The sequence below is a fragment of the Rissa tridactyla genome, chromosome 2, assembly GCF_028500815.1.
Source record: "Rissa tridactyla isolate bRisTri1 chromosome 2, bRisTri1.patW.cur.20221130, whole genome shotgun sequence".
Classification (NCBI taxonomy): domain Eukaryota; kingdom Metazoa; phylum Chordata; class Aves; order Charadriiformes; family Laridae; genus Rissa; species Rissa tridactyla.
The window spans coordinates 168414143-168429162 of NC_071467.1; the positions used below are offsets into that span (position 1 = coordinate 168414143).

General features: G+C 53.9%; 1 long non-coding RNA gene across 1 annotated transcript; it reads left to right on the forward strand.

Moving 5' to 3' along the window:
- The first annotated feature begins 11114 nt into the window (after positions 1 to 11114).
- Positions 11115 to 12532, forward strand: LOC128905747 (uncharacterized). The gene is made up of 3 exons (XR_008464964.1): positions 11115 to 11934; positions 12337 to 12392; positions 12479 to 12532. It is a non-coding gene; the product is annotated as an uncharacterized LOC128905747 (long non-coding RNA).
- Positions 12533 to 15020: the final 2488 nt, after the last annotated feature.

Sequence of the window (15020 nt, forward strand, 5' to 3'; positions counted from 1 at the left end):
CAACTCTGAAAAATTCCATGATTCAGTTCACAGCTTCAGAAACCACATGCCCTGAAATGGGTGCGGGTGAAGCTGACCTTGGGCGTGCAGCCTGTGCTCGTGGGGACGCTCGGGGGCTCCTCATCAAAGCAGCCGGGCAACCACGGGGTTGCACTCTGGTCTGAGACCGTGCCGTACTTTTGCTGTTGGAAGGTGGAAGAGAGCATGTGCCTGGTAAATGCAAGGGCAGTTAAAAGCCGGGAGGGCCCCTGAGCAGGTTTGGTGGCATTTTGACAAGATTCTGGGCCGTTGGGAGAAACATCCTGGAAAAGCCACTGCTTTGTTGCAAGGAGGCAGTTTAGAAGGACAGGTGGGTTGCCGTACCCTTTAACAAAAATATTCAACTAGGGATGCGTAGGGTGAGGAAACCCTGGCTCTACGGAGGCTCTAGAAAACGAACGTAGGCATCTGTGTTTGTCGCAGCACGTATCTTTGTGTATCTGTGAAAGTGGCTCTAGTGCAACTGAAGCTGCCAGCGAGTCAAAAAAAGGCAGGTTTGTCTAAAAAATGCAAAGGCTGTAGAGGCCCACATCAACAGCTGTGCCAGAGATGATGACAAATGTTTTTTCCTCCACTTGTCTGTAGTTTTTGCAAACCTCCACGAAAGAAGGAGGCCTTAGATTCCTACCCAGCTTTGTGCTAAAGGTTTTTTTCCTCTCTCGGCAGAATGTCAACTGCCAGCATTTCACCGTGGTCGTCCTTCTGTTGTGCGCTGACAGTGCAGGAGAGCTGGAAAGGATCCGGAGTGCTCTGCGAGTACGAGGTACATCTGCGATGCGCGTCTGTGTTTTTCCTAAGGTCCTTGTAGTGTGGACTTTGAAGTTAACATGAAGGCTTTGTCAGCTCTCCTCCTATAGTTTTTGTATGAAATATTTTAACAAAACACTAAAAATAATATAAGGTCTGTTCTGGAGCATGTTACACAGCCAAAAGCATTCACTGATCTGCCAGTCCTTTTTGGTAGCCTCATGGATTGCAGCACCGGGGATTTGATTTCCCCCCTGACCCTCAAAAGTAAAACCATTTGGGGGATCTCTTATCTGGCTGATTTTTCTATGCAAAATTAAACTTAAAAAAAGAAAAGTTAGCATTGTATAATTTACTCACTGACTTGCATGGTTTAAAGTGCAACAGCCAAATAGCTGTAGCATACAATTTATGAGGCGTATTTAAGCAGTTAGGTGTTTGTTCTAAATGTTTAAAAAGAGAGGCGACTGAATGGTACCGGGTTTTCCCCACTATTATGACAGAGTGCTCTGACGTACTTTATTTCTGTCTGGCTTTCAGTGGCGCGTTTCCTTGGCAGCCCAGTAGCATCTCTCTCGGGCAGCCCCGCTGGCCAGATGTCCTTCCTCCTTGTGTAGCACACACAGAACCCCGTAGTCAAATTATAACTGTGTGTTTTGGAGAGAGGTAGTGTCATGGTATCGTTTCACAGCTGTGCAAGCTAAGTTAGTGCTGGAGGTAAGTCAAATACTTTTATAGCGTTAGTATTTTTATTGAATGCAAATAAATGTAGGCACACCTTTTCAGCATAAAGTGAATGGCCGAGCTTTGTTCTTTATTGTTGCTTTTGCTCTTTACCCTTCCCTCTCAGCTGCATCGACCCAGTGAGCGAGGTGGGCAGTGGCAGCAGCAGCAGCGCGAGGGCTGTAGCTGTGGCGGTGGATCTGTCAGCATCGATTCTGGTGTTACGGCCCAGCCCGGTCCTGCCGCCCTGCACGCAGGGTGATGGATCTCCATGTCTGTGCTGGGAGGAAGGGGCCAGGCATTTCCCAGCACCAGAGGGTTTGCTGTTAGCCTTAATCCTGACTTTAAGAGTTGAGCTGGCACTGGCTTTTGAAGGCTGTGCTGTGTTTGGAGCTGAGCTATTTCCCTAGAATCCTCCTGTAGCTCAGCCACTCTCCTGTCCCTCGGTCTGACGGAATTCCTCTACTCTCTTCTCTTCTGCGCTACTTTTTTAGCACGCTGAACTCTGGGGATTTTTGTTTTCTGGGTGCCTTGTTGTAGGCATCTCGTGCTGCTTGAGAGATGCCCCAGTCCAGGTTTGCAGCCGGTGGTGGAGCCCCTGTGAGGGGAAGGGGCCAGCCCTGGGTCTGGGCATTTTGGGCCTTTTTTGGGGGGGAATGGAAGGGTGTGGGTGTGGGTGTGTGTGTGTGTCTCGGGGGGTTTGGGACACCGCAATGTCACCGCAGCAGCGATGGTGCGGCAGAGGAGCAGGTGAGTGGGGGATGTGGGGGTTACGTGGAGTTCCCCCAAAAAGAGGCGGGTCACAGCCCCAAAATGTCTGAAAGTTTGGTGGGGGGGTGGGGTGGGGTTAAAACCTGTAACTCCGGGGACGAGGCACTGAAATAGAGAACAAGCTCTCCTTTTTATAGCTATTGAAAAATAATCATTTCTGTATCTAAAAGGAGCTCAAAACAACAAAAAAAAACTCTCTAAGGATGCTATGCCCGCCCCGTTGTGCGGCACGGCCATACTGCACATGCGCGCCCCGTGTGCCATACGAGTGTAGTGCGCGTGCGCGCTGCCTTTCTGCTGTACGGCCGTGCTGCGTATGCGCGCCCCCCCTTTGCGGTAGGGTTGTACTACGCATGCGCGCCCCCTTCCGGTGCCGTACGGGAGCACTGCGCATGCGTTGCCTCTCTGCCTGCAGTACCGCATTGTGTCCGCAAAGTGCCAGCAGTGAGTGCTGTGCCGTATTGCTGTACTGGGGATGCCCGCTCCGTTTATGCTGTGCGGCTGTACTGCGCATGCGCCCCACTTCTGCCATATGGCTATACTGCGCATGCGCGACCTTCTCCGCCGTACGACTGTACTGTGCATGTGCGCCCCTCTGTGCTGTACTGCGCATGCGGGCACTGTCATGCCTCACGACTGTACTGCGCATGCGCGGCGTCCTGCCTGCCGTACGGCTGTATTGAGGCATTGCAACCGCTGCCGGGCGGATGGACGGGGCGGGAGGGCCAATCAGAGCTCCTATAGGTTGGATCGCACCTCCGAGCTCCCATTGGTCGTGTCCCTCGCAGGGGGTGTGGCGCGGTGGGAATTGACGTCCCCGACGGGCCAATGGAGCGGCGCTGTTCCAAATAAGGTGGGGGGCGGGCGGTGGGGCGGGGCGGGTGCCAATGGGCGCGCGTTGTGGGTGGGGCGGTCTGGTAGCTGAGGGGGCCGGAGGAAAATGGCGGCTGGCTCGAAATCGGAGGTGCGTGGTCCGGACGGGCAGCGGGGCCCGGCGGGCGGGCGTTCGGTCGGGTCGGGCCCGCGTCGTGAGGCAGCTGGACCGCGTGAAGGTGAGGGGGGGGTGGCGGGGAACGGCGGGGGCCCCGAGGGGTGATTGGGGGGGCTGGGGGGATCCCGAAGGGGATTGGGGAGGCTGAGGATGAGACTTGAGGGAGGCTGGGGGGAGCGGGGGGGCTGTGGTGGCCCCGAGGGGTGATGGAGGGAGCTGAAGCGGGGGGATACAGGGGTTCTGAGGAGGAACGGGGAGGCTGAGTTGTCCCTGGGGAGTGGCTGAGGGGGAGGATGGGGGTCCTGAGGGTAATGGTGAGGCCTTGAGAGGGGCTGGGGGGTGCTGAGGGGTCCCCGAGGGGGACTGAGGGATGATGGGGGGAGCTGAAGGGACTCTCGGGGGAGAAACTTTAGGGGGGGAACAAGGGGGCTGAGGGGGATCTGGGGGGCCGAGGGGCCCCCAAGGGGTGAGGGGGGGCCTTGAGGGGGGCTGGGGGAACGGGGTGGGGCTGAGAGGGCCCGGACGGTGGGGAGGGGGGTCCTGAGAGTGTGATGGGGGTAAACGGGGGGATCTGAGAGGGTGGAACTGAAGGAGGTTGGGTAGAGGATGTGGGGGGCTGAAGGGAGCCCTGTGGGGGCTGTGGTGGTGGGGGGGGGGCATGAGGGGAGCCCTGAGGTGGGGGGTGGGTGCTGCAGGAGCCCTGAGTTTGGGGAGGGAGACTGTGGCCTAAAGTGGGTCCTGAGTTGGAGTCGGGCTGTGAAGGGGAGATGGGGACGGGCTGAGGGGTGATGGGGGGATGCAGGAGGCTGGGGGTGGGAGGGGAGAGTCAAGGCATCCCCTGGCGTTTGGGGGGTCCCTGTGACCCTCTCCCCACCGTGCCCCCTCCCGCAGGACGAGGAGCCCTACAGCGAGCTGTACCCAAGGGTCTGTGAGAGGCTCAGCGACTCCTCCAGGGTCACTGTCTTTGGCTTCAAGGGAATATCCTCTGTCACTGCCATGTTTCCCCCCAGCGCAGGCTGCCTCCTCCACACCAGTTTTTTCTTGGGGGCCTGTGCCATCGCTGTCCACATCACAGGTATGGGGATACTGGGACCCCCCCCGAGCTCTCTGAGACAGTCTGGGACCCCCACATTACCCTGGGACCCCCCAGAGCCCTCTGATACCCCCTGGGATCCTCCAAACCCCCCAGGACCGCCCTGAGACTCCCTAGAATCTCCTGGGACCCCCTGCCCCCCCGAGAGCTCTGCAGGATGTACTGCGACCCTTCATGTTCTCCCAGGACTCCTCTGGCACTATCTGGGACCCTCTAGGTCCTCTCATGTTCCCCCCAGGGCTCCCTGGAGCCTTCTGTGACCCCCCACATTCCCCCCAGGACCCCTCTAGGACCCTCCCACACCCCTTCCGGGACCCCACAGATCTCCCCTGGAGCCCTCTGGGACACCCTGGAGCTCCTCCCCAGTACCCCCAACATCCCCCGGGACTGTCCTGGAACCGTCGTCTTACCCCCTGAAAGCCTTCCAGAGGCCTCCAGAACCCCTGGGATCCTCCCCCACACCCTTCAGGACCTCCCTGAGCCCCCCTGGACCCCCCAGAGCCTTCTGGAAGCTCCCGCCAGTAACCCCCACATCTCTCTGGGACCTTTGTGGGAACCCCCCACACCCCTGAGAGCCCCCTAGTATCTCCTGGGCTGCCTCGTGTTCCCCCCAGGGCTTCCTGGAGACTTCTGGGATCCATCCCTCCAAGCCCTCCAGGATCCCCTGGAGCTCTCTGGGTTGCTCTGACACCTGCCCTAGGATCCCCTAGAGCCCCCCAGAGCCCTCTGGGACCCACTGGAGCCTGCCCCTGGTATCCCCCACATTCCTCTGGGACCCTTCTGTGACCTCCCCCCAGTCCCATGAGAGCTTCTCAGAGTCCTCCAGGACCCCCTGGGACCCTTTGCCTTCCCCCAGGACTCTCTGAGACCCTCATGGGACCCCCCACATTCCCCCAGGACTCCTTGTAGCCGCCTGGGACCCGCTCCCACCCTCTCCAGCACCCCACAGATCCCCCCCAAAGCCCGCCAGAGACCTCTGGGACCCCCTGGAGCGTGCCCCACTACCCCCCACATCCTGTTGGGACCCCTCACACCTCCTGAGAGTGCCCCTGGGGCCTTCTAGGATCCCCTGGAGCCCCCTGGGACCCTCCTACACGCCCCCCCCCTTGAGCCCTCCAGGACCCCATGGACCCCTCATATTCCCCCAGAACTCTCTGGGCCCTTCTGGGACCCCCCACATTCACCCCTGGGACTCCCTGGAGCACCCTGAGACCCTCCCACCTTTCCCCTGGGACCCATCCGCACACCCCCAGGACACCCCAGAGCCCCCTAGGACCCTCCTGGGACCCCCCCGCTCCCCACTGGGACCCCCTGGACGCCTCCATGGTATGCCCCACATCCCCCTGGGAGCCCCCACACCCCCCGGAGAGCCCCTTAGAGCTGTCTAGGATGCCCTGGGACCCTTCCACACCCCCCCCAGGACACCCCAGAGCCCTCTGGCACCCCCTGGAGCCCCTGCTGGTACCTGCCACATCTCCCTGGGACATCCCCCCCACCCCCTGAGAGCCCACCCAGGGCCCTCCAGGATCCCCCCGGGACCTGTCATGTTCCCCCAGGACTCCTTGGAGCCTTCTGGGACCCCCCACATTCCCCCGGGACCCTCCCCCACGCACCCCCCAGGACACCCCAGAGTCCCCTGGGTCCCCCCAGGACACCCCAGAGCCCTCTGGGACCCCCTGGAGTTCCCCATGGTACCCCCCACATCCCACTGGCACCTCCATTACACCTGCTTCCTCCTCCCAGGGGACACCAGCTCCTGCCAAATGCTCTGGGAGCGCCAGAGCCCAACAGAGCATCTCGGCAAAGGAGAGATGAGTGAGTGAGAGTGGAACTGAGCGGGGAGCCCTGGATGCAGAGAGGAGGATAAAAGGGGCTGCAGAGCAGAGAACGATGGGGGCTCTAATAGGATGAGGGAAAGGGAGATGAAGCGCCACAAGGTGCCTTGGAGATGGAGGAAGGTATTTGCTCTAAACCTTTAAAAAGAGGCAACTGAATGTGACTTCCCCCCCACCCCCCGATATGTAGACAGCATGCTCTGAAGTACTTTATTTCTGTCTGGCTTTCAGTGGCGTGTTTCCCCAGCAGCCCAGTGGCATCTCTCTCGGGCAGTGCCACTGGCCAGATGTCCCTCCTCCTTGTGTAGCACACAGAAAACCTTGTAGTCCAATTATAACTATGTATTTTGGAGAGAGAGAGTGTTATGGTGTCAATTCACAGCTGTGCAAGCTAAATTAGTGCCAGAGGAAAGTCAAATATTTTTATAGTGTAAGTATTTTTATTTGGTGTATACAAACATAACACACGCCTTCTCACCGAAAGGGAAGGGACAAGGCATTTCCCAACACCAGTGAGGTTTACTGTTATGCTAAGAACATGTTCAAAATTGTAGCAATTAGACTTAATCCTGACTTTAAGAGTTGAGCTGGCGCTGGCTTTTGAAGGCTGTGCTGTATTTGGAGCTGAGCTGTTGCCCTAGAATCCTCTTGTAGCTCAGCTCCTGTCCTGTCCCTCTGACGGAATTCCTCTACTCTCTTTCGGGCTATTTTTTAAGATGCTGAGCTATAATTGGGGATTTTTGTTTTCCAGGTGCCTCGTTGTAGGCATCTCATGCTGCTCGAGAGATGTCCCAGCCCAGGTTTGCAGCCAGTGGTGGAGCCCCTGTGAGGGAAAGGGGCCAGCCCTGGGTCTGGGCGTTTTGGGCCTTTTTTTGCGGTGAATAGAAGGATGTCTGTGTGGCTCAGGGTTGTGATGATGTCATTTGGGGTACCTCGATGTAATTGGGGCAGCGATGATGCAGCGTAGGAGCAGGTGAGTGGGGGACATGGGGTTACATGAGAGTCTCCCAAAAGAGGTGGTTCACAGCCCCAAAACATCTGAAAATTCTTGGGATGCATTAAAAAATGTGACAGCCTGTAACTGTGGGCGTGAGGCATTGAAATAGAGATCAATCTCTCATTTATATATGATAAATATATATATTGAGAAATAATATTATGTATGTAAAATAAGTTCAAAATAAAAACCTCTATGTCTAAGGATTCTATGATTCTGTGCTTCTGTGTTATACAAAAGATCCTAGAATATAAAAATATTTTAAAAAATGTATTTATAAAAAGATATTAGTGTCAAAATAGATGTGTAAGCAGACAGTCTAAATAGATATTCTGTATCATAAATGTTAATGTATAAGTCTCAGCATATTTTCTATATAGGGGCAAACAGGTAATATAAATTCCCTAAATAGATAATGTGTAAATAACTAAGGGGGTGCTGCCGCCCGGCGGCTGAAGGCTGGTCCTGCAGGTGTGCGCTCCTCCGTGCGCTGTGGCCCCGCCTCCGGCCCGCCTTGGATCCGCTCCCGGCGGCGCTGTGCGTTGGTTCCGCAGCTCGTGCGCATGCGCGGCTTCGCGGAGGCCGGTCTCGAGAGTGCGGCGGCCGGAGGGCGAACCAGGACCGCCGAGATTCCGTCGAGCTCCCCGCCGCCTCGAGCGCGATCGGTGCAGCCCGCCCGGCCTCGAGAGCGGCCGTCGGCGCTCCAGTATCGGCTCCTACGCATTACCGCGCCCCCGCCAGTGCCCGGCAGTTTTCCGGGTGTCCGTTTCCAGGGCCCCTCAGTCCGCCGACGCGCGTCTCAATGGCACTTTAGTCCTCCAGGAGGCCGCTCAGTCCGCCGACGCGCGTCTCAATGGCACTTTAGTCCTCCAGGACGCCGCTCAGTCAGCCGACGCGCCTCTCTATGGCACTTTAGTCCTCCAGGAGGCCGCTCAGTCAGCCGACGCGCCTCTCTATGGCACTTTAGTCCTCCAGGAGGCCGCTCAGTCAGCCGACGCGCCTCTCTATGGCACTTTAGTCCTCCAGGAGGCCGCTCAGTCAGCCGACGCGCCTCTCTATGGCACTTTAGTCCTCCAGGAGGCCGCTCAGTCCGCCGACGCGCCTCTCTATGGCACTTTAGTCCTCCAGGAGGCCGCTCAGTCCGCCGACGCGCCTCTCTATGGCACTTTAGTCCTCCAGGAGGCCGCTCAGTCCGCCGACGCGCCTCTCTATGGCACTTTAGTCCTCCAGGAGGCCGCTCAGTCCGCCGACGCGCCTCTCTATGGCACTTTAGTCCTCCAGGAAGCCGCTCAGTCAGCCGACGCGCCCCTCTATGGCACTTTAGTCCTCCAGGACGCCGCTCAGTCAGCCGACGCGCCCCTCTATGGCACTTTAGTCCTCCAGGACGCCGCTCAGTCAGCCGACGCGCCCCTCTATGGCACTTTAGTCCTCCAGGACGCCGCTCAGTCAGCCGACGCGCCCCTCTATGGCACTTTAGTCCTCCAGGACGCCGCTCAGTCAGCCGACGCGCCCCTCTATGGCACTTTAGTCCTCCAGGACGCCGCTCAGTCAGCCGACGCGCCCCTCTATGGCACTTTAGTCCTCCAGGACGCCGCTCAGTCAGCCGACGCGCCCCTCTATGGCACTTTAGTCCTCCAGGACGCCGCTCAGTCAGCCGACGCGCCCCTCTATGGCACTTTAGTCCTCCAGGAGGCCGCTCAGTCAGCCGACGCGCCTCTCTATGGCACTTTAGTCCTCCAGGACGCCGCTCAGTCACCCGACGCGCCTCTCTATGGCACTTTAGTCCTCCAGGAGGCCGCTCAGTCAGCCGACGCGCCTCTCCATGGCGATTTAGTCCTCCAGGATCCAGGAAGTGCTCATCAGTCTTCTGGAAATCACCTGCTTCCAGCACTCTTCTAAAACCATAAAACACAATTAACAATTAACCACAAAAATATCTGAAGATCACAAAAATAAAGTGACGCCTGCAGAACTTTCTTTTCTACAGCAACAAGTAGACAGAACTCAAACAACAGCAGTAAGAGAATCACCAGAGGCAAGTACCTAATAGAAATAAAAATGACTGTTGCTTTGCCTGCTGGGAACTTAAGGCATAAGAAAAGGAGCTGCTGCTCCTGTGACCACCTTTTTTTCTTCTGGGGCGTTGTCCCCGCCCCTTTCTCCAGGGGATTGTGGGAAGGGCAGTGGGCGGGGCCCGATGGCAGTGGGCGGGGCCCGGGGTATATGAGCCACAGGCTCGGCTCAGGAGCTTGTTCGGCTGCTGGGCTCTTCTGGGGTCAGTGCTCTGCTGGTCCTTCACTTGGCTGCAGCTTTGGGGCAGGCACGTTTTGGTATTTAGGGAGGCAGAGGTAAGAAGGCTTAGCTAAGACTTTCAGGACCAGTACACATTCTGCCACCTGTACAGTAGAAAGTTGACTGGTATGCAGCTTTTTTGTTTCCTTTTTTTCAGGTCAGTGACTTTGTGATGAGTGTTTAGGGGATGCCCAGATGGTTTAATAGTGTGCTCTTCTTTATTCTAGGAGTGCTCCATTTTCCTAGAATTCCTGACTTTATTGAAGATGGGCCTGTGGTTTTTTCCACCGGTTTTGCAGTATGCTGTATGAGTTGCTGATCTTGTTTCTCTTAATTGGGTTGATGATGAGATTATGTTGTAGGGGTTAGGGTGAGCATTTTGTACGCATCTGCATATTGTACTTTAGCACTTCTCAAGAAAGCAGCAGGGATGTAAGGCATAGTGTCATTCAGGGTATGGCATGGCTCATGACCTTTCCCCATTGCCCAAAGAGTGCCATGGTGTCCCTAGAGTTTTTGCAGCAGGCCCCTCATAGATTGTGTCAGGGCATTACTTATTTTGTGGGTCTATAGCAGAGCCCAGAGTCTGTGGGAAGACAGAAGATAGGAGGTACCTGCTGAACACAGGGCATGGCTCAGAAGAGCAGCTCCTGAGGAGTGGCTGACACAGGGGTTTCAGGGTTGCAAATATAGAATGGGAGCTGTCAAGAAGAAGTGGGGGTCCTTCCCTGACAGCTGAGGAGAAAAGTTTTCTAAAAGTTTTGGTGCTGGGGGTTGGCTAGGAAATGGAGGCAGGTTCATCAGTCTTTGTCATGTCGGTTTTGCATTTGGATTTGGGTGTCAAGAGGGTCTGGTCTGTTCTAGTCCCTTGCATTTGAGGTGAGCTGGATAGTATTGAGGAGGAGCATGGGACTGGTGATTTCACAGAAATGCAATGGTAATTTTGTGTTTGTTGGTATCTTAGGTGTCATAAATAATTGTTGCTGCAGCCTCTGACTCTGGAATCGGCGTGAAACAGATGAGCGGATTGCCATGGCACCTCTGAGGAGGAGGGTGCTGTAGAAGAGGTTGGCGTCTACTATCAGGGCGGTCACTGCTGGAGCCATGGTTTCTTTTTGTTTTACAGATGAAGAGGAACCTGGTGACTGCAGGAACACATCAGTTAGCTGTTTGTTGTGGGTTTTTTGTCAAGGATGAATTCAGACCCCTGGCTGTCTGAAAGCTAAGTAGAGGCACAGGCGCTGGAGGGGGGCCAAGGTTGACAGTTTCAGGGAGGAGTTTTCAAGTCAGGGTAGAGCAGAGGGCTATCCAGGAGGAGTCTCCTCTGAGTAGGTAAAGGGAGTGGGTTACTCTTCAGCACAAAGCTAGCGTGTGCTGGGCAGGGCAGTTCTGGCCTGTATCTGTTGTTGTGTAGTTTGTGTGCTCTGTCTTCTGTGTCTTGGATTTTCCTTAGGTTTTGATATCCTCGTTTCTCTTTGCACTCAAGGGGCACAGCATGTGCCTTGGGCAGCCCCTGTAGAGTCTCGAATGCCTGTGCTAATTGGCAGAGCGCCCAATGGGCACTTCTTGCATAACAATTTTAAAGTGCAGATCGGACTTGCCTCTTGAAAGTTTCTGGATGGTCCTCTTCTGCAGCATCGTTCGTGGCTGCATGAGCAGCTCTGTTCTCTGAGCTATAGCAGCTCTAGCCATCTGCTTTTATGAACTGGGATTTCTTCCCTGCATCCTTACATTCTCAGGTCTTGAAGCCAGGCTTCCTGCACATATGTCATCTCCATTTTGACAGGAACTTCTTGGAATGGGCTGTTACATTTGACTCTTTTATGATTTTTATGACTTTGCCACAGAGCCTCCTCACGTCCGTGCTGTGGCCATCGGTGTTCTTGCCCAACAGCATCTCTTGTCTGAAAGTCATTCTTCTTGTGGAGAGTTTTCTCTCATCTTGGAGTCACGTTGTTGTCTATAGTGCTGTGTGGTGTTGGGCTGCACGTGGGTGTGTTTGGCGTGGAGCTGCCCTGCCTGGGGGTGTAGAGTCAGGGGTAGGTGGAACAGCAATAAGAGTCTATGGGTAATATGTTGATCTGCCAAGACTGTTTAGCCAAAGGTTTACAGTCATCTGGGATCAAACAGCCATTGGCAGGGACAGTCATTTCCATAGTGTTTTATGGGGATGATTGGAGCCTCCTGGGAGGGCCTGTTTGGCAGTAGTGAAGCAGATTGAAGGTGTTAAGGCCTGTATGTGTGGGGATTAACGTTGGGTCCAATTTTTTTTAATGGCAGGCTGTAGTTGGAGCCTAGATGATATTCCTAAATGGAAACAAGACCCCTGGAATTGTTCAGCTACTGATCAACATCTGGGTGACTTGTTTACTAATTTTTTCAGATGCAGAGGGACAAGATGCGCACCAAAGAGTCATGGAGAAGGCAAGTGGGACCCTGTAAGAAGGTGGGTCAGTTCACGGTGCTGGAGGGAAGATGTGACTGGTGGCTATGTCATTATATTATGGGTTGGTGGTGGGGTGTAGGTTTTTTTTTTTCATTTTGAAGGTATGAAGTGATGAGTAAAGCGGGATATTGGCACCGGATGTGACTCTCAGGCAAGGCGGTCAATGAATAGTGGGCTGAAGCAGCAATTCTTCTCAGATGTTATATTGTGGGTGAAGTTTTTAGTGTCCTTTGTGTCTGTTTTACAGGTAGTCTGTAAGCCTCAAAGCAGCAGCCCAAAACCATGGAGGGCAGGTGGGCGAGAGGCCAGGGTAAAGGAGTAGGAGACAGGAATGGCTGTAGGCAGGCTGAGGTGTCGGGCAGTATGTCAGCATATGTCTTTTGGTTGGCTTTTTTTTTTCAGGTGCAGGACGCAGGCTCAGAGGGACTAAGCCGCATGCTGATGAGCGTGCTGAGAAAGTGAGGCGGTTGTGGGCCACACTGGTGTCTTAATAGTGAAGTGTTATATGGCAACCTGGTTAATTATTTATCTTCTGGTTTTGCAGGTGCCCTGTGAGCCATCTTTGGAAGTGGATGAGCATTAGAGGTGAGCCGAGGCAGCAGTGAGGAGGAGCTTGTGACTGGTGATTTCTCACATGTGCAACAGTAATTTTGTTTCTTGGTATCTCAAGCAATGGTGGCCACAGCATTTGACTCTGGAAGGAGCAGGTGAGTGGAATCCCATTGTGCTTTTGAGGAAGGGAAAATTGTGGAAGAGGTTGGCGGTGGCCTCTGAAACTTCTTGCTGTCACTGTTTGGTTTTCTTTAATTGTAGGTGATGATGATGAACCTGGTGACTACAGGAATGTCCTAGATAGTTGATGTGCTGTGTTTTTTTTTTTTTTTTTTTTCTGTCGACATCGGATTTAAGACCTCCAGCCCTCTGAAAGCTAAGTTGAGTGGCCAGGGCTGGGGAGGGGCTGTAAGGGGAGAAGTTTGTGATTTGCAGGGAGGCATCTTAAAGTTAGAGAAGGGCAGAGGGCTGTCCTGGAGCCATCCCCTTTGGGCAGGTAAAGGGAGCGGGTTAGTCTTCAGCACAATGGTAGCATGAGCCGGGCAGGGCGGTTCCAGCCTGCATCTCTTGTGTTGTTTGTGTGGTCTGTCTTCTGTGTCCTAAACCTTCCTTGGGTCTCGATGCTCTCTTTACACTTGAGGAGCACAGCCTGTACTTCAGACACCATCCCAAGGGTCTTGAATGCCAGTACTCATTGGCACTGCCCTAGTCAGGCCCCCCTTTTCTTGCATTATAAGCTTAAACAGTGGATCGGCCTTGCATCTTGGAAGTTTCTGGGTGGTCCTCAACTGCAGCATTGTTCCTGGCTGTGTGAGCAGCTCTGTTCTCTAGCCATCCATTTTCAGTGACTGGGACTTTTTCCCTGCATCCTTAAGTTCTTAGGTCTTGAAGCCAGGCTTCCTGCACGTACATCTCAGTTTGAGTCACTTGTTGTCCTGGACCATTACATTGTACTCATTTCTTGGGGTTTCCCTAGAGCCTTCTCGTGTCACCATTGTGGTCTTGCAGGTCTTCTTGCCCGACAGTCGCTTATGTTGGTGTCATCCTTCTTGCTGAGAGTTTTCCCTCATTTGTGAGGTGCATTGTTTGTAGTGTTCTGTGTAATGTCGGTCTGTGCTTGTGTGTGTTTGGCTCGGAGCTGCTCTGCCCGGTCGTGTAAACTCTGGGGTAGGTGGAACATCAATAGGAGTCTATGGTTAGTTTGTTGATCTGCCTAGACTGTTGAGGCAAAGGTGGTACAGTCAACTCCCATCAAGTAGCCATCAGCAGGTTGTGTGGGCAGCTCTTTAATTAATGGGGTTGTTTTGGGATGAGCAGAGCTATGTGGGAGGGGATGTTCAGCTGTAGTGAAGCAGACTGCATCAGGAAGATGTTAAGGCTACTTTGTGTGGGGTGTAATGTTTGTATGTTGTGTGTTTTTTTTTTTTTTTAATGTCAGGCTGTAATTGTACTCCAGATGGTATTTCTAAGGCAAAATGAGACCTTTTTGAGGGTGTGCGCGTGTCACATGGGGTTCCCTCTAAAAGAGGCAGTTCACAGCCCAAAAATGCCTGAAAATCCATGTGGGGAATGTGTGTTTAGAAAGAATAATAAAACCTGTATATATGGGTATCAGGCATTGAAATAAAGAACAATTTCTCATTTTTATACTTATTGAAAAATATGAGTGTATGTATATAAAAAGGAGTTAAAAATAAAACCCTGTATCTACTATATTATATAAAGGATGTTATCATATTAAAAGATCTGTCCCATAGGCAATTTTTGCCTTCATGGTTTTCTCTCTGTCTCGCTCCCTGTTGCTTCCTCCTGTCTGATCTGTAGCCCATAGCTGTTTTCTTTCCTCTGTGGCTCCCTTTCCCTGTTTTTTCGCGCCCCCCCCCCCCCTTCTCTGCCCTGTAGTAGATTGCTGTTGCATTGAGTTTAAGTGACAAGGTTTTGTTGGCTGAGTTGTGGGTGCAGGGGCTGCAGGGGTGGGTCCTGTGAGAAGACACCAGAAGCTCCCCCCATGTTGGGCACAGCCAGATCAGAGAGGGACCTGCCGCAGGTCAATGCCGAGCCCATCAGCAACACTGGCCAGGAGTGGAGCAGAGAGTCCCTGCAACACGTGGCGGCCCTGCTGTTGGAGCAGAGAAAGAGTGCGAGGAGGAAGGAGCAGCAGGGACAATGCAAGATGAACTGACCACAACCCCGACTCCCTGTCACCCTGCATTGTCTGGGGGTACGATGTAGAGAAGTTGTGAGTGAAGATGATCCCAGAAAAAGAGAGGGGTGGTGGGAAGGTGTTTTTTAAATTAGTTCTTATTTCTTGTTATTTGATTGACAATAAATTAAATGAATTTCCCCAAGTAGAGTCTGTTGTTCTTGTGACTATGAGCGATCTCTTGGTCCTTGTCTCAACCTACAAGCTTTTTCATTTTAACTTCTCCCCTTGTCTCGTTGAGGAAGGGCAGCGATAGAGAGGCTGGGTGGGTACCCAGGGGCCAGCCAAGGTCAATCCACCACAGATTACTTCTATTAAGCTTTGTGTCCTT